Genomic DNA, 27,052 nt, shown 5'->3' on the forward strand with positions numbered 1-27,052 from the left:
ATGGACTCCTGAATATTTTATATTGGCTATTGTAATTTTATGTGGAATTTGACTGTCCATCTCTTGCTACTAGCAGGGCTTTATTGGTGACGTATAGAAATGATGATTTATGAGGTATTATTTTATATGTTGCAAATTTGCTTAAATTGATAATTGTTGCTAGTAGGTTTTTTTTTTTATTTTTTTGGAGTTGATTTTCTAGGATTCTCTAAATATACCATGATATTATGTGCAAAGATTGACAGTTTTGTTTTCTTGTAACCTACTCCAATTCCTTCAATTTATTTTTCTTCTCTTATTGCTAAAGCTAGCATTTATAGTACAATATTTTTATTATAGCTTTTTATTACAAGATATATGCATAGGGAATTTTTCAGCATTGACAATTGCAAAACCTTTTGTTCCAACTTTTCCCCTCCTTCCCCCCACCTCTTCCCCCAGATGGCAGGTTGACCAATATATGTTAAATATGTTAAAGTATAAGTTAAATATCCAAACAGTTATTTTGCTGTACAAAAGACTCAGGCTTTGAAATAGTGTACAATTAGCCTGTGAAGGAAATTAAAAATGCAGCCAGACAAAAATAGAGGGATTGAGAGTTCTATGTAGTGGTTCATAGTCATTTCCCAGAGTTCTTTCACTGGGTGTAGCTGGTTCAGTTCATTACTACTCTATTGGAACTGATTTGGCTCATCTCATTGTTGAAGACGGCCACATCCATCAGAATTGATCATCATATAGTATAGTTGTTGATTTTCTGGTCCTGCTCATTTCACTCAGCCTAAGTTCATGTAATTCTCTCCAGGTCTTTCTGAAATCATCCTGTTGGTCACTTCTGACATAACAATAATATTCCATAATATTCATATACCACCATTTACTCAGCCATTCTCCACTTGAGGGGCATCCACGTAGTTTCCAATTTCTGGCCACCACAAAGAGGGCTGCCACAAACATTTTTGCACATACAGGTCCCTTTCCTTTCTTTAACATCTCTTTGGGATACAAACCCAGTAGCAATACTGCTGGGTCAAAGGGTATGCACACTTTGATAACTTTTTAAGCATAGTTGCAAATCATTCTCTAGAATGGCTGGATGTATTCACAATTCCACCAACAATGTATAAGTGTCCCCTCCCCCCCATTCAATGGTATCTTGCAGCATATTTCTTTAATGGTTTCTTCGAAATTCCTTTCTTTACTAATTCTATTGGTCTCCCAAAATAGATTTGAGATTTCCCAAATCTATTTCTATCTACCCCTCCTGGGTACCCGTTTTACCTCATCATTTTGTCTGTAAATTTTACTGATAAATAAAGGTACCTTTTGGAAAAGAGAATGTCCTTAAGAATTATTTACATGGACCTAGGATTTTGTATTTCAGATTAGTAATTACTACTCTCACCCCATCTGTTTTTTTTTTTTTTTTTTTTTTTTTTTTTTTTTTTTTTTTTTTTTTTTACCAATGACAAGTGGCTAGAAACAAATTTATTCTTCTGTCATTAAATTTGGTGTCTTACAGTTGTTGGGCCATTTGGGAAGCATGAAGAGAGCACCTACACAATAAAACCTCTGTTAAATGTAGCATAATCCCTGGATACTATTACCAGAGTTTTGTAGATGAGAGACATATTATTTTCTCTGGTACTACAATTGCACTTTACACCTTAGTGACCTTCTAATTAGCCTAAATTTATTTTCTTTTTAGTAAAGTCTATTGCTCTTAGAAAAATTGTTCTTGTTAGAATGATAAAAAGGAATTATTTCTTTGCAAATTCCTTTTAAGATCTATTATTTCTTTAGGCTTAACACAACTTAAGAAGGATTTGTTGATATTCATCAACAATTCATCCGAATTTCCTTGGTTATTTGCTCATTGTACTAAGAGCTGGAGAGAAAAGACACATGAAAAAAATGAGAGAATCCAGAAGACAATATGGAAGGAAGTACTAAATGCGTATTCTTCACTTTATATAAAAGCTAGTCACGTAGTAATGATTTCTTCTTTCTATCTTCTATCTTGGATATATTAATTTGTTTTAATAATCATTTTAGGAAAAACATTTTATAGCTGTTAGATAAGGATAATAACATATTTCCTTACAACTGAATTACAAATAATTGAATCTTCATCGTTTTCAATATTAGTATTTAAGTTGAAAGAAATTTCTTTTAATTCTGTAATTTCTTAAACTGATACTTTGTGGAAACAGGTTGAATACCTTAAGAAACAATTGGAAGAAATAATTTCACAAAATAGATACTTGGAACATATGAATACAAAGCTTAAAGAAGAAAGTATGAAATGTGACAGGCTGGATCTTGATCATCATTTACAAGGACCTAAATTAAAATACAATCAAGTGGAACAATATAGACCAAAGATTAAAGTACAAGTGAAGCCGGAGTCTGAAAAACAAATAGAGGCAATCTATTCTTACAGGTTATTTTATTTATCATTTTTATCTTTTTAAACTATTTCCATGTAAATACAGATTTATGATTTTTCCCATAGTCTAAATCCAGAATCTTTTAAAAAAATTTCCCTCTGCCTTTTACCCTTTATTATTAAAACATACGTATTTATTTTATTCTATTGATATCAATATAAAAAAGATAAAGAAACTATTGCCTTCTGTTGTAAATTCTGAAAAAAGATGATTCTCTTCCCTTGTCAAGAAATATGAAGTTACATATCCTGGATACTTTGTTTCCCAGATAGTCTTATAACCATAGTTAAGGCAATCATTATGAGCTCAGATTACCTTGAATTAGCATCTTTAAGATGCCTATGACAGAAACATAAGCTTTCCCAGACTGTCTTTATTACTGTGTTCAAGGCAATCTCTACACCTCAATATATATCCTTGTTCCTGTCTTTATTTTCCCTCCTCCCCTGAGATGATGTGAACCCCCTAATATTATATTTTCCATATAAAAGATGTTCTTATATTGAAGATTTTTGCTGAATCCTTTCTTGGTACTTTCTAGCTCACAACATCTTCTCTCTTTCTTCTTGCTAAATTGTAAGTCCCCATAGGGACGTAATCTTTCCCGTTGTTAATTCATATAATAAATAGCATACTTTTGGAAACTCTGATGGATATCTAGTCATGGTTCCATGTCATGAACCAAATCTTTATTTTGAAGTTTTCACATAATTTAGTGTATAATTCTTTCCCCTCCAAATCTATTTTTATTTATCCATCCAGGTTCTTTTTTATACCTTTGAAATCTTAAGTAAAAATAACCATATATACTATTAAGTTTAAAAAAAAAATAATTGACATAATATAAAAACAATTAAGCATGAGTTTTTTTTTTATTTTTGTTTGGTTAATATTTAAATTGGAAGAAAACATTTTGAAAAATTCTGGAGATATTTTTTTTCAAAATAACCATTGATTTTATAATGATCTAACATATTAGCTCTAGGAAAAGAACTAGTGAACTATCATCCAATAGAAATAATCTTTTCTTAAAATATTCAAATGTAATTTAGTTGACCTTGATCATGAGTTCCTTCAAAGTTAGAATCTATTTTTAGGAATTCAGAATTGCTCTCTGAATCACTGACTGAAAATAGAAGGAAAACTAGCAGAATATGGTAACAAAAAATTTATAATTTTTAAGATAGAATTAGGCATTTTTGTTAAGTTTCTTCTTGTTTTACATTTTGTTTAGATTCAAGAACTGGAAGCTGAATTCTTAAAAATGCAAATATCACATCAAGAGACTAAAGCAAAACTAGAGAGATGCAAAAAGGATTATTTTCAAGAATACAGGTACACCTAAACACAGAAAGGAAGAAAAAATACTTAAACTTTTAATTGCTTTTAAATTTTTCCATTTGGGTCAAAGGACCCAAGCTGAAACCATTTCTAGTCATGTGAAAAGGAGTTCCAAATCACTATTGATCAGAGAAATGCAAATTAAGACGATTCTGAGATACCACTGCATACCTGTCAGATTGGCTAAGATGACAGGAAACAATAATGAACAATGTTGGAGGGGATGTGGGAAAACTGGGACATTGATACATTTTTGATGGAACTGTGAATGGAACCACCCATTCTGGACAGAGGTCTACTCAAAAAATTATCAAACTGCATACCCTTTGATCCAGCAATGTTTCTATGGTGTTATGTCCTGAAAATATCTTAAAGGAGGGAAAGGGACCCACATATGCAAAAATGTGGCAGCTCCTTTTGTAGTGGCAAGAAACTGGAACCTTTGTGGATGTCCATCAGTTGGAATATGGCTGAATAAGTTATGGTATATGAATGTCATGGAATATTATTGTTCTGTAAGAAAAAATCAACACAATGATTTCAGAGAGACCAGGGGAGACATACATAAACTGATGCTAAGTGAAATGAGCAGAACCAGGCAATTATTATATATGGCAAAGTTATACGATAATCAATTTTCATGAATGTGACCCTTTTCTCCAGTGAGATGATTCAGGTCTATTGATGATCTTGGGATGATGGGAGCCATCTACACCCAGAGAGAGGACTGTGGAAACTGATGGTGTATAACAGCATTTTCACTCTTTTTGCTGTGTTTTGATTGAATTTTCTTTTCTCTCTCTCTCTCTCTCTCTCTCTCTCTCTCTCTCTTTCTCTTTCTCTCTCTTTTTTAACTTTTAGATCTTATCTGTGTGTGTGCAACAAGATAATTGTATTTAATATGTATGCCTATATCATATTTAATTTATATTTTTATCATGTTTAATTTATATTGGATTTCTTGATATCTGGGGAATGGGGTGAGAAAGGAGCCAGAAATTGGAACACAAGGGTTTTTTCAAGGGTCAATGTTAAAAAAAATAAAACAGAGGGCGGAGCCAAGATGGCGGAGAGGAAACACACGACTCAGTGAACGTCCTCACTCCCTCACAACCAATTAGATAAATTAAGTATCAAAATTAGCTCAGGACTGATAGATACCACAAGGACTGGAAGCACAACTTACCAGCTGAAGAGAATCTGGAGTTTCAACAGGAAAGGTCAGTTCTCAGGGGAGGAATAAGAAAGACCAGCACAGACGGTGGGGTAGGGGCACACTGCGCCCATTGCGCTGGGAGGGGCTCTGGGATCAGAGAAGCCACTGAGGTAAAGGAATCTGGCACAGGCTGTTAGCTCTTCTCTGCTAATTATTTAGCAGTTCAGAAGAGAAAGCCAAAATATTTTAAAACTCAGATTAGATTTTCCCCAATCCTGGGGGTGACTCAGGCACAGATCTCGGCACCAGGGGGTGTGGCCTCAGCTACCTCCTGAGAATAGTTAAGAGACTGACAAGTGGGTGGATACGGCCCAAGGCAACACAAACTGCCTAGCTTAGCTGGAGGGAGTGGAACTCAGCTCCAGGAAGTCCCAGAGAAGCGGAACCTTTGAACTAGGGACCGCGGTTTCTGGCAGACACTTCCAGTTTGAGCGCAGGGGCTTCTTACGTCACCTGCTGCAGACACCCACTCCCCACCCGGACACATAGGCTGAGCTTCTTGCTGTCTTCACTATTCTACGCCCTCGAAGCACAGTAGTGCTAATCACCTCTGAGGCACCTCCAGGGAGGGGGTGGGGAACTCTCTCCCAGAGCTCTCTCTTAGCTCAGGCTCAGGAGCCGCTGCATCCATCCGGTCTGGGAGGAAGCTGGTAAAGAAGTAAATAATTTCCTACCCCAGGGACAGACCCCAAAAGATTTTTTCTAAGTATGAGCAAAAAAGCTAGAAAAACCATAGATTCCTTCTATACAGAGAAAGAGCGGGTGTCCAACCCCGAGGAAGTTGACAGCAGAGAATCAGATAACAACCTAAAGGGGAACGATTCCTGCCCCCCATCACATAACTCTCTCCTAGAAGAAGCTCTTAAGAAATTGAGGGAGATCGAAGAAAAATGGGGAAAGGAAAGAGAAGTTATGATAGAGAATAACAATGTCCTGAAATTGGAGTTGGAAAAAATAAAGAATTCACAGGAGATGCAGGGAAACAAAATTAGTGAATTAGAAAAGGTTAAAAAAACACAGGAAAGTAGGATTTCTGAATTGGAAAAGATAAAAAAGTCTCAAGAAAATAGAATTTCTGAATTGGAAAAAGAAAATAATTCTCAAAAAAAAAAATTAGGGAAATGGAAAAAAATTCAATAGAGCAAAATAATTCATTTAAAAACGAAATTGGGCATTTACAAAAAGAACTAAAAACTGTGAAAGAAGAAAATAACTCCTTAAAAGTCAGGATGGAACAAATAGAAATGAATGATTCACAGAGAATCCAAGAATCAGTCAAACAAAACAAAAAAAATGAGAAGCTGGAGAACAACGTCAAATACTTACTGGGAAAATCTATAGACCTGGAAAATAGATCTAGGAGAGATAATCTGCGGATTATTGGACTTCCAGAAAACTATGACCAAAAAAAGAGCCTAGATTCTATTTTACAGGAAATTATCAAAGAGAACTGTCCAGAGATAATAGAAACAGAAGGGAAAGTAGATGTGGAAAGAATTCATCGAACTCCTTCTGAAATAGACCCTAAAAAAAGAACACCACGGAATATTGTGGCTAAGCTGCAGAATTACCACACAAAGGAGAAAATCCTGCAAGCAGCTAGAAAAAAACAATTTAAATACCAAGGTGCCACAATAAGGGTCACCCAAGATCTGGCTGCCTCCACATTAAAAGATAGAAGGGCCTGGAACCTGATATTCCGAAAGGCAAAAGATCAAGGACTGCAACCAAGAATGAACTACCCAGCTAAGTTTAGCATCTTTTTCCATGGAAGAAGATGGTCATTCAATGAAACAGAGGAATTCTATATGTTTCTAAGAAAAAAACCAGACTTAAACAAAAAATTTGATCTACATCCACAAGACTGAAGAGAAACAGAAAAAGGTAAACAGAACCCTTGAGAACTGTAACTCTGTTGTGGGTATATAAAAAATACTCAAGGATAATTTGATTTTACTGATATAAAAGAAAAAAAGGGGGGTGTGGTAAAGGGAAGGAGGTCGGTTCAGAAAAAGGGGAAGGAGTGATAAAAAGAGGGAAACTACATCCCAGGAAGAGACATAGAAAATACACCATATCTGAGGGAACTTAGTGAGGGGGAGAATCATTGTGTGAATCTTACTCTCATCAGAAGAGGCTCAAAGAGTAAATAATTAACATATTTGTTTTTCAGAGAATTTTCTCTCACCTCATTAAAAGGGGGGAGAGGAAAAGGGGAAAGGAAAAGGAGAATAAGTGAAGGGACTTGGAGGGAGGGGGGAGGGATCCTAAAAAAAAAAAAAAAAAAAAAAAAGAGGGAGGGTTGCGCGTCACAAGGGGGGTCTGTAAATCAAATATCGGGGAGGGGGATCAGGGGGGTCAAGGGAAAAAAGTATAATCTGGGGATAATACGATGGCAGGAAATACAGAATTAGTAATTTTAACTGTAAATGTAAATGGGATGAACGATCCCATCAAACGGAGACGGATAGCAGATTGGATCAAAAAGCAGAACCCTACAATATGTTGTCTACAGGAAACACACTTAAAGCAGGGAGATACATACAGAGTAAAGGTAAAAGGTTGGAACAGAGCTTATTATGCTTCAGGTAAAGCCAAAAAAGCAGGGGTAGCTATCCTTATCTCAGATCAAGCAAAAGCAGAAGTAGATCTCGTTAAAAAAGATAAGGAAGGAAACTATATCCTGCTAAAAGGTAGCATAAATAATGAAGCCATATCAATACTAAACATATATGCACCAAGTGGTATAGCATCTAACTTTCTAAAGGAAAAGTTAAGAGAACTGCAAGAAGAAATAGACAGTAAAACTATAATAGTGGGAGATCTCAACCTTGCACTCTCAGATTTAGACAAATCAAACCACAAAACAAACAAGAAAGAAATTAAAAAAGTAAATAGAACATTAGAAAAACTAGGTATGATAGACCTTTGGAGAAAACTGAATGGCAATAGGAAGGAATATACTTTCTTCTCAGCAGTTCATGGATCCTATACAAAAATTGACCATATATTAGGACATAAAGATCTCAAAATTAAATGTAGGAAGGCAGAAATAATAAATGCCTTCTTCTCAGATCACAATGCAATAAAAGCTACATTCAGTAAAAAGTTAGGGGTAAATAGACCAAAAAGTAATTGGAAACTGAATAATCTCATCTTAAAGAATGACTGGGTGAAAGAGCAAATTATAGAAACAATTAACAATTTCACCCAAGATAATGATAATGATGAGACATCATATCAAAATCTTTGGGATGCAGCTAAAGCAGTAATAAGGGGAAATTTTATATCTTTAGAGGCTTATTTGAAGAAAATTGAGAAAGAGAAGATTAACGAATTGGGCTTACCACTTAAAAGGCTAGAAAAAGACCAAATTATAAACCCCCAACCAAAAATTAAACTCGAAATACAAAAATTAAAAGGAGAAATCAATAAAATTGAAAGTAAAAAAACTATTGAATTAATAAATAAAACCAAGAGTTGGTTTTATGAAAAAGCCAATAAAATAGATAAACCTTTGGTAAATTTGATCAAAAAAAAGAAAGAGGAAAATCAAATTGATAGTCTTACAAATGAAAAGGGGGATCTTTCCACCAATGAAGAGGAAATTAGAGAAATAATAAGGAGTTACTTTGCCCAACTTTATGCCAATAAATTTGATAACTTAAGTGAAATGGATGACTTTCTCCAAAAATATAGGCTCCCTAGATTAACAGAGGAGGAGATAAATTGCTTAAATAGTCCCATTTCAGAAAAAGAAATAGAACAAGCTATTAATCAACTCCCCAGGAAAAAATCCCCAGGGCCAGATGGATTCACATGTGAATTCTACCAAACATTTAAAGAACAATTAGCCCCAATGTTATATAAATTATTTGAAAAAATAGGGGATGAAGGAGTCCTACCAAACTCCTTTTATGACACAGACATGGTACTGATACCTAAACCTGGTAGATCAAAAACTGAGAAAGAAAATTATAGACCAATCTCCTTAATGAATATTGATGCTAAAATCTTAAATAAGATATTAGCAAAAAGACTTCAGAAAATCATCTCCAAGATAATACACTATGATCAAGTAGGATTTATTCCAGGAATGCAGGGCTGGTTTAATATTAGGAAAACTATTAATATAATTGACCATATTAATAATCAAATTAATAAGAACCATATGATCATCTCAATAGATGCAGAAAAAGCATTTGACAAAATCCAACATCCATTCCTACTAAAAACTCTTGAGAGTATAGGAATAAATGGATTATTCCTTAGAATAATCAGGAGTATATATTTAAGACCGTCAGTAAGCATAATATGCAATAGAAATAAACTGCAACCTTTCCCAGTAAGATCAGGAGTGAAACAAGGTTGCCCACTATCACCATTACTATTCAATATAGTACTAGAAACGCTAGCCTCGGCAATAAGAGCCGAGAAAGAGATTCAAGGAATTAGAGTAGGAAATGAGGAAATCAAACTATCACTTTTTGCAGATGACATGATGGTATACTTAGAGAACCCCAAAGACTCTGCTAAAAAGCTACTAGAAATAATTCAAAATTTCAGCAAAGTGGCAGGATACAAAATAAATCCACATAAATCCTCGGCATTTTTATATATCACTAACAAAATGCAACAGCAAGAGATACAAAGAGAAATTCCATTCCAAACAAATGTTGAGAGTATAAAATATTTGGGAATCCATCTACCAAAGAAAAGTCAGGAATTATATGAGAAAAATTACAAAACACTTGCCACAAAAATAAAGTCAGATTTAAATAATTGGAAAGACATTCAGTGCTCTTGGATAGGCCGAGCGAATATAATAAAGATGACAATACTCCCCAAACTAATCTATTTATTTAGTGCTATACCAATCAGACTCCCAAGAAACTATTTTAATGACCTAGAAAAAATAACAACAAAATTCATATGGAAGAATAAAAGGTCAAGAATTGCAAGGGAACTAATGAAAAAAAACTCAGAGGAAGGTGGTCTAAGTGTACCTGATCTAAAGCTATATTATATAGCAGCAGTCACCAAAACCATTTGGTATTGGCTACGAAATAGACCGGTAGATCAGTGGAACAGATTAGATACAAAGGACAAAAAAGGGCACATCTATAGCAATCTAATCTTTGACAAACCCAAAGATTCCAACATTAGGGATAAAAATTCATTATTCGGAAAAAACTGTTGGGAAAACTGGAAATTAGTATGGCAGAAATTAGATATGGATCCACACTTAACACCATATACCAAGATAAGATCAAAATGGATCCATGATTTAGGCATAAAGAGGGAGATAATAAATAGATTAGAGGAACAGAGGATAATCTACCTCTCAGACTTGTGGAGGAGGAAGGAATTTATGACCAGAGGAGAACTAGAGATCATTATTGATCACAAAATAGAAGATTTTGATTACATCAAACTAAAAAGTTTCTGTACAAATAATACTAATGCAAACAAGATTAGAAGGGAAGTAACAAATTGGGAAAATATTTTTAAAAACAAAGGTTCTGACAAAGGTCTCATTTCCAAAATATATAGAGAACTGACCCTAATTTATAAGAAACCGAAACATTCTCCAATTGATAAATGGTCAAAGGATATGAACAGACAATTCTCAGAGGAAGAAATTGAAACTATATCCACTCACATGAAAGAGTGTTCCAAATCACTACTGATCAGAGAAATGCAAATTAAGACCACTCTGAGATACCACTACACACCTGTCAGATTGGCTAAGATGACAGGAACAAATAATGACAAATGTTGGAGGGGATGTGGGGAAACTGGGACACTAATACATTGCTGGTGGAGTTGTGAAAGAATCCAGCCATTCTGGAGAACAATCTGGAATTATGCCCAAAAAGTTATCAAACTGTGCATACCCTTTGACCCAGCAGCGCTACTACTGGGATTATATCCCAAAGAAATACTAAAGAGCAGAAAGAGACATATATGTGCCAAAATGTTTGTGGCAGCTCTTTTTGTTGTAGCTAGAAACTGGAGGATGAATGGATGTCCATCAGTTGGAGAATGGTTGGGTAAATTGTGGTATATGAAGGTTATGGAATATTATTGCTCGGTAAGAAATGACCAGCAGGAGGAATACAGAGAGGCCTGGAGAGACTTAAATCAACTGATGCTGAGTGAAATGAGCAGAACCAGAAGATCACTGTACACTTCAACAACAATACTGTATGAGGATGTATTCTGATGGAAGTGGAAATCTTCAACATAAAGAAGATCCAACTCACTTCCAGTTGATCAATGATGGACAGAGGTAGCTGCACCCAGAGAAGAAACACTGGGAGGGGAATGAAAATTGTTAGCACTAATATCTGTCTGCCCAGGTTGCATGTACCTTCGGATTCTAATGTTTATTGTGCAACAAGAAAATGATATTCGCACACATGTATTGTACCTAGACTATATTGTAACACATGTAAAATGTATGGTATTGCCTGTCGTCGGGGGGAGGGAATAGAGGGAGGGGGGGTAAATTGGAAAAATGAATACAAGGGATAATATTATAAAATATATATATATATAATAAAAAAAAAAATAAAAAAAAAAATAAAACAAAATAAAAAGTATAAAATAAAAATGAATATATAATTGGGACCTGAAAAAATATTAGTAATTTTTCCATTTGGAATGTAACAAATCATTAATGACCATATCTGTGACCTCAACAGGAATTGGGGGGGGGTTAACTGTAGAGATTATACTTGTATAAATATTAGTAAAATATATTTTAAAATGTTAACTAGGTACAAAGGAATGCAGTGGGAAGATGGTACCCTGGCTACAGAGTCAGAGGACTTTGCTTCAAATCTTCCTCTGGTGCTTGTACCTGTATGCCCTGGTGATGAGATGAGGTCTAATTTTGGGGCTCCCAATATGGGAACCAAAAATATGATGAAGTTTAGGTTTTGGGGTTCCATTTAGTAGAGAATCAAATGACAAGTTCTAGATTTAGGGAACCAAAATGAGATTTTCTGGTGATCAGGGACTTAAATGAAAAGGTCTAGTGGTAGGTTTGTGGTTCAGGAAACCGAATGGAGAGGTTTGGCTCCCCTGCACCCTCTTGGGATTCAGCACAAGGGTAGGGAGTTTTGGGGAACCTTCTTCTGGCAATGCAGAGATTCTATGTAAAGGAATTTAAAAACCCAAAAACTTAGATTGACAAAAGAGGTTTTTTATAGGGATTGGGAATTAAGGTTAGAAATCCTGACAGAAAGGCATAAAGTCTCTTTAGGGAAATAAGTGAGGGTAAAGAGAGGGTAACACTGGAAAAGAATATTATTCCAGTGGGCAGAGGCTTCCTTGGCATAGCATGGTGTAGTCTAGCATGGCATAGCTTGTCATGTTTAGAACTTCTGCAAAGAGAGGGGTTTTAGATTGGCTCTTTTATAATAGGAACTTTGGCTACAAGCTGATGGGGGCTAGAGGGTGGAGTTCCAAGTTGGCTCATCTACAAGCTGGGTTTCAGCTTCAGCTGAAATTTGAATTGAATAGGAAATAATTGAATAGGGTTGGAATTCTTTTGCTCAGGCCTAAATCAGCCCCACCTAGATAATAGAATGACATTGCTTGTCTTGTTTCCCAGGGGGCAGGATTCCAAACTGAGGCAGAATTGAAGGAGATTTTCTCCTTCAAGGATTTTTTAGCATTTCAGGGTATCTTCTTCACTAAGACAAATCACTTTACCTTTGCTTCATCTTTAAAATCAGGATGTTTGATTAAGGAACTTTTAGGAAGCCTGGTTAGTGCTTAATGCAATGATAAGGATCCAATAAAAGTTACTAATTTTTAATCATGTCACATTTATATGCCCTATTATTTCTTTTCACTATGTGAAACAGATTAGCCCTTCGAGGATGGAATGAGAAAGTTGAAAATTAGAATAAACATTATTATGATTTCACGAAATTACAAGACTAAAAGTTTTAAAGTGTTTTGGGATATGTATTAACAGTATCAGTCATAGAAATATATTAGACATTGTAACTACTCTTGTCCTAATAGTGACAACCAGGACTGTAGGACTTAGCCCCCATTGGAATTTAAATTAAAGTATTGTATAACCAAGGTAATATTTATTTTTTAAAAAAGCAGAATAGGTGAGTCTCCTTTGCACAATGACAATGGCGATTTTGTGGTCTGCATCCATTTGAGAGCCTCAAAACTATTTTTTTTTTTTTTTTAGCTTCAGCATAGTCTTTGTTTTAACCTTGATTTGGTTGCTAACTGGTCCCTTAAAACTACTTTAGTAATTTCCATATGAATTTATGTAATAAAGTGCTTTTAGTGGCTTCTTTAAAATCAGATTAATAAGGAATCCAGGATTTGCAAGTATTTTTTTTGTTATTTGTGTGTGTGTGTGTGTGTGTGTGTGTGTCTTTCCCTGGACCATTCTGGAAAACAACAACAACTTTTTCTTCACTAATTTTCTTTGTACCATTATAGGATCTTAATGGAAATAATTCAATTGAGTAAAAAACTTTTATAACTTTATATACTGTAATTGTTTTCAGAGTGAAGAAACTATTCAGGGACAAGTCACAATTGTGATAGTATTAACGAAAAACTACAACCATTAAAAAAAAATGTTAGCCCTTTATATGCTTTGAAATGTTCACAGAACTAATGAGAGACTAGTTATTGCATACTAAAATGCAGACATTTTAGAATGAAATACTAAAGAGTATAACTTTAATCAACAGATTTACTACAAGTTCCTTTGTGGAGCCACTTCAGGACCATGTTCTTGATAATTATCTGGACCTTTCTGGAAGAAATTCAAAATATTTTTTTGGAGAAACACAGACTTCAATAAATGGCAGGGAAGCCTGCTTTGCAAAGGTAGTCATTTAGATCTTATTTTCTCCTCTTTGATGCTAAAGATTTAATATAAAATATTCTGTTTAGTTGATTTCCATGCCTATGTATTTTTGTGATAAAAAAAATGATCACTTTGTGAGGGATATAGAAGACCCTTACCCAAAATGACTACTCAGAGACCATTCAGTAGAAGGCAGAAAATTTGTTTATTGAAAACCTTCCAAAGATGAGCCCTCCCATCTCCAGATAAGAAAGAGAAAGAAAGCTCCCAGTTGGAGGGCTAAAGAAGTAGTAAAAATACATAACTTTTACACAAGAGATTACATCACAAGTAAGATGGCATTGAGAAGGGGAGGAAAGGCATCTAATGGGTTGTTGCTATTTGGAGAGATTGCAATGGAAGGTTTCTGTTTCCCCATAATCTCCTGATTTCTAGGAAACAGAAAATCAGCCCTTCAGGCTTAATGAAGCAGATAGTGGTCCAGCTAATAGATTAAATATCCATAAATGTCAAATACTGATAAATGTCATCAGCTCAGGTTAAGTAAATATGGTTATAGCTGGCCAATGTTCAAGTAAATATGAGCCTACACATAATATAGAGGTCATAGTGATGAGAGATAGGAAAGGGGGAACCCTGTTGTGGTCTGTGCAAAGATAGTCCCAATACAGTGCAGTGTCCCCTGGAAATGAATTGACAGTCATGAAAACTAGATTGATAAAACGGTTTATTGTAGAAATTTGGAAATAAAGTTAAATGTAGAAAGATGCCAGGGCCAAAGGTAGTTGCTGGGTGGGCAGGAACCCTTACATGGCCAGAAGAATAGCATGTTTTGTGGGGAAGGGCTCCTGCAAATAGATAGCTCCAGTTTGGCTCTTTTTATACTTAAAGGGGGCTTGTTGGTGGAGTCCCAAGCTCCTGGCAAGCTTTCAGCCAGGGTCAGTGTTGAGTAGAATTCAATGGGTTTAAACTGTGGGGGTTGGGAAAAACTCAAGTTAATTCAGATCCAGTGGGGGTTGGGCCCGATTATCATTGGAATTTAAAAGGATGCTTTTTGGCTAGCATTTGTGAATCAAAGGTCAGCCATGGGGGTTGGGGAATCAGAAAGGAATCTTAAAGGGATCTCAACCACCATCAATAGAAGAAACACAGAAAAAATGAAAACAAAATATAGAAAAATAATACATATAATCCTGTAAAAATCTTCACCTTATTGCTCTCTATTCCACACACATTTACATAATAATAATTTAAAATTCTTGATAATGTTTTAAAGTTTTTAGGGTTTTTTTTTTTAAAGTTTAAAGGTTATATTTTAAATATTTTTTTAAAAATCCACAACTGTCAGTCCTTTAATCTAATGATGATTTAATCATGAAAAGGTATGTAGTCTACATTCATTAATGTTCTTTTTGAATCTCTCTTTGTGACTTGAAGCACATTGGTCTAAAACTATTAAAAAAATATCCTCCATATTAATGCTTTTTTTTATTCTTTTTTTTTTTTTTTTTTTTTTTTGTAATCATTGTTTACTCCAATGATACAAACCTGATGGGAAGAAAAATCCTGTAGTTTACACTATATTTTAAAGGATTAGGAAGATGGGATTTGAGAAAACCAATTTAATATATTTTTTCTTATTAAATGGGGTTCAATAATTTAGCATGTTAAAATCATTTCCTTTCTTTTGTATGTATTTATTGACTTAAAACTTAAACATAAAATAAGAAAAAAAAAAACAGATAAAAAAAAAACAACAACCTTGTCATGTGCTGGATAGAACACTGGGAAGCATTCAAAATATTTAGCAACAAATTTTAATTCAAGGAAACATATGATGAGGTTAGTAGCAGTCAGAGAGTTGTGGAAATCCCCTTTTGTTCAGAGGTGCAAGTTCTTTGTGATAGAATTCAAGAACCTGAACTATTAATTGGCAAACATGGAAGTTTATTGTTGGATTGGAAGCTAGTTTTCTAAGACACTGACTTCTTTAGTGGCAAAGTCCTAATAGGGAAATTGAGGCTGGCACTGAGATGAGAATGCCTTCTCAGCAGGCAGAATCCTTTGGATATTCTGCAATGAATGAGTTCAGAATTTGCCCTTTAAATAGGAATCTTGATGCTCAAGTTTCAGGTTGAAAAAAGAAGCCAAAGTCCCCAGGTCTAAATGCTTATCAGTATCTGACCCAGATCTCCCATTGGAATTTCCAGAAAGGTTCTGGCATCCCCAAAAGATTAATGGAGTGCTTTTTGACCAAGATTTCTGATAGAATAATGATGCTTAACTTGTGTTCCCAGGAATGCCTGAGACTCCCAACTCTCTTTTTGTATAGATCAAAGGGAACAGTTTCACAGTGATAATGTTAAAGGAAACACAGTTTCACTCCCCTACATGTATATAATATAAAAGGCATTATATTCATAAATGTCCAGTTTTCTTCTAGTTTTGCTTCCTTCTAGGTTTTCTTTTGCTCTCTACTGTGTATTTTTTTATTTTTATGTACCTTTCCTTCTTTTCTCGACCTTTCCAAAGAAAGCTTCAGTTAAGCCAAATATATATAATATATACTCACATATACTTATATGTACCTACACATATATTTTTCTAAAATATTAATATGGTTGACATAATGTAGATTTCATTCTTACTATAATCTTTTTTCAACTTTGATTTTGTCAGAGTTCAATGATTACTTTTTATATATTTTTAAAAATAAATTTTGCTCCTGATCATTGGTATTATATTGGTGTTTGTATCTTCTTTTCACCATCCTTTCTAACTGTTCTACTTGACTTCTATCTGTTGACTGGCCTTGTTATTACTTTATCTCCAAGCTGCCCCTGCCCCCTGCCCAAACACCATGGATATCATTTTTATCTTCTCCTCTAGCCTTATACCTTCCTCTTAATCCTATACATATTAATCTACACCTCTTATCCCAATGCTATTCAGTTAAATACATTTCTGTACCCCACCTTATCCTCTTCCTTCCCCTCTTAATTCTTTAAAGATTTTTGTTGCATTACTATACCCTTCTTGGTGTGTCTATGCCAAGAAGGGATAACATACTGACATGCACGCATGTGTAAGAGAAAGAGAGAAATTCTTTTTTTTATATTGGCCCTTATATGTAAAATTCTCTATTAAATCCAGGTTTGTTTGAGAGAAAATCCTGAAAATGTGACATTTTATTGAATGTCCTTTTGTTTTTATTCAATAGTGTACTTAACTTTGCTGGGTGAAATATTTTCATCCACAATTTTAGGGTTTTTCTAAATGGAATTCTTATTTTATTTTTCCCATTTTAAATTTAATATTTTCCTTTAACCAATTACATGACAATCATTTTTATATTTATTTTTAGAACTTGGAGTTCCAGATTCTCTTCCTTCCTCTCTCCCCACCATAACTACACTTTATCCTCCCACTGAAAAGCTACATGTAAAGATATGCAAAAACACTTCCATCTAAGTCATGTTGCTACCAAAAAAAAACAGATTTTCTCCCACCTATCTGAAGAAACATTAAGTAAAAAATATATTTGCTTCAATCTGTATTCTGACACAATCAGTTCCTTCTCTATCCAGATGTGGATAGTATTTTTCAACATAAGTCCTTCACAATAATCTTGAATCATTGTATTGCTGAGAACATTGCTAATACTTTAGACACATAATATACTCTACTTTATATCACTTTGCAAAAGCTGATGGAGAATTTCTTTGGATGTCTGCAATTTTTAAAAAAGATTTCTTGAGTCCTTTGTATTATCTTATTCCTCATTTTCTTCATTTTTCTGAAATATAATTTTAATGTTATTTCAGATGCAGCAGGAGTTGGAAAACCCTGTAACTACAATTGATGATGGTATGTCCAAATGATTCATAAATAAACTATCATAATTTTATGCTATGCCTGATTTGTAAATATACTTTAAAAAATTCCATTATGATGCTTGTCCAGTGCCACCTCCCTCCTCTTCACCAATGTAAAGTGACCATTGATTCTTTTATGAAAGCATTCCTTACTTTCCAGATGTGAGCGATAATCCAAGATTAATGACAATATCAGTGAGCATTTTTACACACTCTTTAGGGGCATAGCTCCAAATTCAGAACAAAGGTCCAACTCTCACGCTATCAGGTGAATACAACTCCTGTTATAGATATAACAACAACAAAAAAAGAAGTCATAGCTAAATCAAAGAATGATTTACATTTCTTCAAATAGTCAAATAAAATAATTGGCATGGTTGGTTTCATTGTGAGTCCAGAGGCAACAATATACATAATTAAATAAGAAATACAACTCAGCAGGAGCTTAAGTAAATAGACTACCATGAATATAACTATAATTGCAACTCATATATTGACTTTTACTACAAAGATAAAAGAATACTATTATGTAAACAATTTGATGAGTTGCTCCAAAATCAACATAGATCTGAAATATACATATGCATTTCATATTTTATCTGATTTGAATTTCAAAACAACTAGATGATTTCTAGGAAAACTTGAATTGAAGTCCTTCCTATGAAATATTAGAACATGAAAACATAGGCAAGTCACTTATCTTCAAAATGTTCAGAAAACTCTTTAAGACTCAGTTTTACCAGTGACATTTCCTGATTCCTTGATATAATGAATCCTTAGTGCCAGGAGAAAAACACACACACACGCACCCACACACACACACACTCACACACACACACACACACACACACACAGAAGCATATACTTAAATGTATCAATTATTTTTTCTTCTTTCTTTTTTCCCCTAGCTATAGCTGAGCTTCCATCTACATCTTACTGGCCTTCTCCAATGGGATGCCCTAGAAAGCCAAATTTGAATTGGGATCCAGTTTCCAGCCCAACTCAGGAATACTTAGGATGTGTCAAGAAAATTTACATGTTTTAAATAAAGGAAGAAATAATATACATTTGTGAGTTGAAATTTGAGAAATAATTCATTTGAATCCTTACTTCATTCTAATCAGTATTTATCAATTTGATGGAATACTATCAAAGTTCTGTATGTAAGACCTGAGAGCTAGGATCTACAGAATCCTAAGTTCAGTTGCTTAATCATATAGAAAGTTAACTCCATCCTTGTATTCCCCTTCTCATGGAGACCAAGTCCATTGTGGCAGTCATAATAACTATATGCAAAGTCCCTCCAAATATTCTTGTACTTCTGAATCAATCACTGGTCCCATAGGACCAGGTGACCATCTTAAGATTACTTAGATCACTCAATTCAAGATGATTTATACCATTTTCTCATAACCAAACTAAGGAGAATCCCGTCCATCTGTGGGATATTCCTTACCTCACTCACCTTGCCACCCTGCTGACATGAGTTTGCTTAATTAATAATAATAATTAATAATTAATCTCTTATAGCTGTTCTTGAATGTCCAGACATTTAACCCTATAAAAATTGGGACCTAGAATGAGGAAGTATCCCAGATTGTGAGGAAGAGCTGAGGTTCACTTCATTTCAGAGAACTGTGGACCCTTTAAAACAGTGACATAGGCTTTGAGTTCAGCCTCAGGCTCTTCTCATTTAGGCGGGATAATTTTAATTTCCAAAATGATAGCTTCTTGGTGGAATACTGATGCTCTTTTGACCAGTCCCTGCCAAGACCCAAAAAGAAAGTGCTCACAAAGTGGCAATTTCATGGAGGGATCGCCCATAAATATAAGTGCCTCCCTATCTGCACACAAATTTTCTTGAGTTTAGGTAAGCCTCTTCAGAATTAAAGTTTGCCTTCATTAACACTAAATTCTTTTTCTTTTCAGAAGGGCCCTAATTTATCTCAATTTTTAAGTTTTGTACCAATCAAAATCTATATTTATATGTATTATATGGCCCTCCTTTTAAAATTTTAAGGGTATACTATGGGTTATTTTTCTCTACTTGTCTTATTTTTGTTTTCTGAAGTCTGGGAAGAGATACAGCTGTAGAATTGCTAATTCCTTAATTTCAGCCAGCTAGCCACCTATGTAATTTTACAACTTCCTGTTGGTAGGGTTAAAATCTATTTTTTTTTTGCCTTTAAATTCATTCAACAAGAAGTCATCATTCTTCTCATCAGTAGAGAAATTTCTTAAAATGCTTGAGAAGGAACTTTCACCTGCTCATATTATGTTAAGGTTCATCCTAGGATGAATCCCTTGATGGGTATGGATGAGAAGTGAGATTCTCCACTCCATTGTTCTGTTCCAACACCTTCAAAAAGGTATAATTTGTTATAGAACCACCAGGCTTAGGGAGAGAGATTCCTCACCACCTGCTGTTCAGACATATGACCATCCTGGGAACAATCACACCCTCTTTTGAAAGAAGAAAACTCTTCCAAAGAGAAGGAAAGCAGAAAGTTATTCTCATTTTTATTTACTTTGGACTGTTTGTTACCAACAACTAGAGTTAAATTTTCAAGAAGTTTTAAAGGGGAGTAGGCATAAAAATTGTTGAATGTTTCCTTATAGGAAAAAAAAATCAACTCTAGTTGACTAGTCTTGGGAGCCTAGTTAAGAAGTGGAAATATTGGAGAATTTTTCAAAACAAATCCCTAAAGATCAGAGTGTTAGATATAGGAAAGATGTCCATGTGGACAGGTTTCCAGAGGTTAAGAAATTGCCTTCCTAGTTATCATATTCAAGGGAGTTGGTGTCCAATATCTGCAACTAAAAAACTTCCCAGAAGGAATAGCCAGTAAGTTAAGGATGAATGAAGGGACAAAGAAATTTGAAGTCTAATTTCAGTATTAATTCTGGGCTTGAAAGTATAGGATTGGGGGCAGAGCTAAGAAGGCAGAGAAGATACATGCAAATGTGTAAGCTCCCTTCTTCCCTCAATACCAACTAGTTAAATCAGCCTCGTGGACTGATAAAAACCAAAAGGATTAGAAGTACAACTTACCACCTGAAGAAAATCTGAAATTTCAATAGAAAAGGTCGGTTCTGAGGGGAGGAAAGAAAGATCAGCACAGGAAGGGTTAGGTGCTAGCACACTGTGCCAAACAGGTTGGGGAAAACTCTAGGATCAGAGAAGATGTGAAATAGAGGAATCTAGCATAAACTGAGAGCTCTACTCTGCTTATAAAACAGCAGATCAGAAGAGAAATCAAAGCCATTTTAAAATATAAAGCCAGATCGTAGAAACACCTCAATCCGGAAGTGATCTAATACCAATCTCAGCATAGCCGCCTTCTGCTGTCCAGGGCTTCTCCTTGGGGCAGTTAAGAACCTGAACAGCGTGGGACACAGCTTGGGGCAGCTCTAATCCACATAGTACAAGGCCCAGTCTGAGGCAGTGGAATTCTAGCAGTATTGAAACTCCAACAACAGCAGAACTCCCAAAGAAATGGAATCTCTGCAGCAGGGACCATGGTTTCCCGTCAGACACTTCCGGTTTCAGCACAGGGGCTTTTCAAGTCAGCTGCTAATATCCACGGCCTCATAGGACGCCTTGGCCGGGGTTTGTGATGCTTTCACTGTTCAGCCTTAAACCTCAAGACAGTTGCTAGGCCACACAGCAGGGGTCCTTCACTAGGCACTCCTCACAGCGCAGCTATGCTAACCACCTTTGAGGCATTTCTGGGGAGGGACGAGGGGAACTCTCTCCCAGAGCACTCTCTTAGGCCAGTCACAGGATTGCTGCATCCATCTTTGCTGGGAGGAAGGTGATACATTTCTTACCCAAAGGCAGACTTCCCACAGAGTGTTAACAATTAGTGAGAAGCTGAAGAGAACTATTGACACCTTCTATACAGAGAAAGAGCGGGTATCCAACCCTGAGGCGGCTAACAGCAGAGAATTTCCAGATAACACCTTAAAGGGTAATGATACCTGCCCCCCATCACATAACTCTCTCCTAGAAGAGACTATTAAAAAAATTGGGAAAGGAAAGAGAAACTATGATAGAGGATAAAATTGTCCTGAAATTTGATTTGGAAAAAATAAAGAATTCACAGGACGTTCAGGGAGACAAAATTTGTGAATTGGAAAAGGTTAAAATATCACAGGAAAGTAGGATTTCTGAATTGGAAAACATGAAAAAAATTCCCAAGAAAGTAGGATTTGTGATTTGGAAAAATAAAATAACTCAATTTAAACAAAAATAGTGAAATGGAAAAAAAAAAAAATTAACAGACCAAAATAATTCATTTAAAAACTCAATTGGACATATAAAAAAAGAACTAAAAAATGTGAATGAAGAAAATAACTCATTAAAAATCAGGACTGAATACAAATGAATGATTCATTGAGAAACCAAGAATCAGTCAAACAAAACAAAAACAAAAGCAAAAATGAAAAGCTGGAGAATAACGTCAAATATTTACTGGGAAAATCTATAGAACTGGAAAATAGATCTAGGAGAGATCATCTCAGGATCATTAGACTTCCCGAAAATTATGATTGAAAAAAAGCTTAGATTCTAAGAAATCATCAAAGAGAACTGTCCAATGATAATAGAAACAGAAGGGAAAATAGTCATTGAAAGAATTCATTGAACACCTTCTGAAAAAGACCCTAAAAAAGAACTCCACAGAAGATAGTGGCTAAATTGAAGAACTACCAAACTAAGGAAAATATATTGCAAACAGGTAGGAAAAAACAATTCAAATATCAAGGTGACACAATAAGGATCACTCAAGGTCTGGCTGCCTCTACATTAAAGGATCAAAGGGCCTGGAACCAGATATTCCGAAAGGCAAAAGAACAAGAATTGCAACCAAGAATAAACTACCCAGCTAAATTTAGCATTTTCTTTCATGGAAGAAGATGGTCATTTAATGAAATAAAGGAATTCCTTTTCTTTCTAAGAAAAAAAAAAAAGACTTAAACAGAAAAGTTTGATCTACATCCACAAGACTCAAGAGAAGCAGAAAAAGGTAAAAAGAACTATTGAGAACTGTATCTCTGTTGTGGATATACAGAAAGTCTACATGGATAATTTGATTTTACTGATATAACAATAAAAAGGGAAGTAGTAAAGGGAAGGAGATAGTATCAGAAACAGGGAAAGGAGAGATAAAAAGAGGGAAACTACATCCCAGGAAGAGACATTAAAAAAAAAATCTTCTACATCTAAGGGAATTTAGAGTGGGGAAGAAACATTGTGTGAATCTTACTCTCATCAGAGTAGGTTCAAAGAGTAAATAATTGACAAATTTTTTTTTTCAGAGAATTCTCTCTCACCTCATAAGGGGGGAGAGGAATAGGGAAAAGGAAAAGGGGAATAAGGGAAGGATACAAGAAAGGGGAAGTGATTTAAAAGGAGGGGGAGGGATACTAAAATGTGGGGTCCATAAATTCAATACTGAGGAAGGGGTTCAGGGGGGAGAAGGGGGAAAAAAGCATAATTAGGGGATCTGATTGCAGGAAATACAGAATTAGTAATTTTAACTATAAATGTGAATGGGATGAACTCTCCCATTAAATGGAGGCGGATAGCAGACTGGATCAAAAGAACTTTACAATATGTTTTTTTTACAAGAAACACACTTAAAGCAGGCAAATACATACAGAGTAAAGGTAAACAGTTGAAGTAGAATATATTATGATTCAGGTGAAGCCAAAAAAATTAGGGGAAGCCATCCTTATCTCAAATCAAGCAAAAGCAGAAATTGATCTAATTAAAAGAGATAAGGAAGGAAACTATATCCTGCTAAAAGTTAGCTTAGACAATGATGCAGAAGGCTCTCTTCATCTTAAGTCCATTGGAACTGGCCTGAATCACCTTATTATTGAAAAAAAGCCATGTACATCAAAATTGATCATTGTATAATCCTGTTGTTACTGTATATAGTGTTCTCTCTTACTTCACTTAGCATCATTTCATGTAATCTGTCCAGGCCTCTCTGAAATCATCCTGCTGATCTTTTCTTACATAACAATAATATTCCATTACATTCATATACCAAGCTTATTCAACCATTCCACAACGGATGGTCCTGTACTCAATTTCCAGTTCCTTGCTACACACATTTTTGCACATGTGGGTTCTTTTCTTTTTTTCAAGATGTCCTTGGGATACAGATGAAGTAAAGACACTGTGGATCAAAGGGTATGTACAATTAGATAGACCTTTGGGCATAGTTCCAAGTTGCTCTCCAGAATGGTTGGATCAGATCATAACTCCATAAACAATATTAGTATCCCACTTTTCCTATCACTTTTCCAACTTTTCTCATCTTTTCCTGTTATCTTTTTCTGCCAATCTGAGAGACATGTAGTGGTATCTCAGAGTTGTCTTAATTTGTATTCCTTTGATCAATAGTGATTTAGAGCAGCTTTTCATATGACTAGAAGTAGTTTTAATTTCTTTATCTAAAAATTATTTGTTCATATCTTTTGACCATTTATCAGTTGGAGAATGCCTTGCATTCTTATAAATTTGAGTCAATTCTCTAAGAAAGGAGTTCATTATAAGAAGACTTAGATGTAAAATTTATCTCCAGTTTTCTGCTTCCCTTCTAATCATGTCGGCATTGATTTTGTTTGTACAAAAACTTTTTATTTAATGTAATGAAAATTATCCATTTTGCATTTCATAATCTCCTCTAGTTCTTCTTTGGCCACAAATTCCTTTTCTCCACAGATCTGCAAGGTAGACTATTCCTTGTTCTCCTAAATTCATTAGAGTATCACTCTTTTTGTCCAAATCATGAACTCATTTTGATCTTGTTGTGATATGTAGGGTGCTAGGTATTGGTCATTGTTTAGTTTATGCCATACTATTTTCCAATTTTCCCAGCAATTTTTGTCAAATAGTGAGTTCTTACCCCAGAAGCTAGAGTCTTTGGGTTTATCAAACACTAGATATTTATTGACTATTGTGTCTTGTTAGCTTAACTTATTCCACTGATCAATTAGTCTATTTCTTAGCCAGTACCAAATGATTTTGATGACTTCTGGTTTATAATATAGTTTTGGATCACATTCATCTGCATTTTTTTTTTCATTAGTTTCCTTGAAATGCTTTATCTTTGGTTGTTTCAGATGAATTTTGTTATTGTTGTTTCTAGCTCTGTAAAGTAGTTTCTTGGCAGTATGATTGATATGGCACTGAATAAATAGATTAATTTAGGTAATATTGTCATTTTTATTATATTAGTTTGGGCTATCCATGAACACTTGATGTTCTTCCAGTTTTTAAGATCTAAATTTATTTGTGTGGAAACTGTTCATAGAGTTGTGCTCATAGAGTTCCTGGCTTTGCCTTGGCAGGAAGAGTCCCAAATATTTTATATTATCTAAGTTATTTTAAATGCAATTTCTCTTTGTATCGCTTGCTGATGGACTTTGTTGGTAACATGTGGAAATGTGGATGATGTATATAGATTTATCATATATCCTGAAACATTGCTGAAGTTAATTGTTTCTAGTACTTTGAAAATGAATTCTCTAGGATTCTTTTAAGGATAGAATCATCGTTTGCTAAAAGGGATAATTTTATTTTCTCATTACTTAGTCTAATTCCTTTAATTTCTTTTTCTTCTCTTATTGCTAAAGCTACCAATTCTAATACAATATTGAATGGCAATGGTAATAGTGTGTACAACCTTGCTTCACCTCAATCTTATTGGGAATACTTCCAGTTTATCCCCATTACATATGATGTTTGTGTTGGTTTTAGACAGATGCTACTGATCATGCTAAGGAAACCTCCATGTATTCCTTTGTGGTCTAGTGTTTTTAAAAGGAATGGGTGCTGGATATTGTCAAATACTTTTTCTGCATCTGTTATATAAGAGAATTATATGATTTCTGTTAGCTTAGTTATTGATATAGTAAATTATACTAATATTTCCCTAATATTGAACCAGCCTTGCATTCTTAGTATAAATCCTACTTGGTCGTAGTGTATTATCCTGGTGATAATTTTCTATAATCTCTTTGCTAATGTTTTATTTAAGAAGTTTGCATCAATATTCATTAGGGAAATGGATGTAAAATTTTCTTTCTCTGTTTTGACCCTACCTTATTTACATATCAGCACTATATCTGGTGTAAAAGAAACTTGGTAGGGTTCCTTCTTTCCGTATTTTTTCAAATATTTTGCACAGAATTGAAACTAATTGTCCTTTAAATGTTTGGTAGAACACCTCTCAGATTGGCTAGGATGACAGAAACAGATAATGGTGAATGTTGGAGGGGATGTGGGAAAACTGGGACAATGATACTTTGTTGCTGTAATTCTGAATACATCCAGCCATTCTGGAGAGTGATTTGGAACTATGCTCAAAAAGTTATCAAACTCTGCATATCCTTTGATCCAGCATGTTACTATTGGGCTTATATACCAAGGAAATGGTAAAGAAGGGAAAGGGACCTTTATGTGCAAAAATGTTTGTGGCAGCCATCTTTGTAATGGCTAGAAACTGGAAACTGAGTGGATGCCCATCAATTGAAGAATGGCTCAATAAATTGTGGTATATGAATTTACAAAAAAATTTTGTTCTATAAGAAATGACCAACATGATGATTTTAGAAAGCCCTGGAGAAACTTAGATGAACTGATGCTGAGTGAAAAGAGCAAAACCAGAAGATCATTATATACTTCAACAACAATAGTATAAGATGATCAATTCGGATGAACATGGCTCTCTTCAAGAATGAGATGAATCAAATAAATTCCATTTGTTCAATAATGAACAGAAGAAGCTACAGCCAGGGGTGGAGCCAAGATGGCAGGGGAAGATAGACACAAATCTGTAAGCTCCCTTCTTCCCTCATTACCAAATAGTTAAATCAGCCTCAAAAATAATGCTGCACTGATAGAAACCACAAGGATTAGAAGCACAACATACCAGCTGAAGAGAATCTGGAGTCTCTACAGAAAAGGTCAGTTCCAAGGGGAGGAAGAAAAAAGGCCAGCACAGAGGGTTAGGTGTTAGCGTACTGTGCCGATCGGGCTGGGGAGAACACTGGGATCAGAGAAGCCACTGAGATAGAGGAATCTGGCACAGGTTGGTAGCTCTTCTCTGCTTATAAAACAGCAGTTCACAAGAGAAATCAAGCCACTTTAAAATATAAAGCTAGATCTAGAACCACCCCAATCCAGAAGTGATCTAACAGATCTCAGCACGGCTGTGAAGCCCCCTTCTGCTGTCCGGGGCTTCACCATGGGGTACTTAAGAGCCTGAACAGCGGGGACACAGCCCGAGGAAACATC

At 35.0% G+C, this 27,052-nt stretch overlaps 1 long non-coding RNA gene across 3 annotated transcripts in view; it reads left to right on the plus strand.

The window, feature by feature from the left end:
* The window catches only part of LOC141544618 (uncharacterized), a 35,645-nt gene extending 16,612 nt beyond the window's left edge, over nucleotides 1–19,033 (plus strand). The window contains exons 5-9 of one of the 3 annotated variants that reach the window (XR_012482706.1): nucleotides 2,214–2,443; nucleotides 3,685–3,785; nucleotides 13,746–13,884; nucleotides 17,689–17,731; nucleotides 18,648–19,027. This is a non-coding gene — a long non-coding RNA (uncharacterized LOC141544618). Of the gene's footprint in view, nucleotides 1–2,213; nucleotides 2,444–3,684; nucleotides 3,786–11,789; nucleotides 11,889–13,745; nucleotides 13,885–17,688; nucleotides 17,732–18,647 lie in introns of those variants that run through there. The other 2 variants (XR_012482707.1, XR_012482708.1) reach the window with 2 other exon arrangements.
* The last annotated feature ends 8,019 nt before the right edge of the window (nucleotides 19,034–27,052 follow it).

This window comes from Sminthopsis crassicaudata, chromosome 5 (genome assembly GCF_048593235.1).
Source record: "Sminthopsis crassicaudata isolate SCR6 chromosome 5, ASM4859323v1, whole genome shotgun sequence".
NCBI lineage: Eukaryota > Metazoa > Chordata > Mammalia > Dasyuromorphia > Dasyuridae > Sminthopsis > Sminthopsis crassicaudata.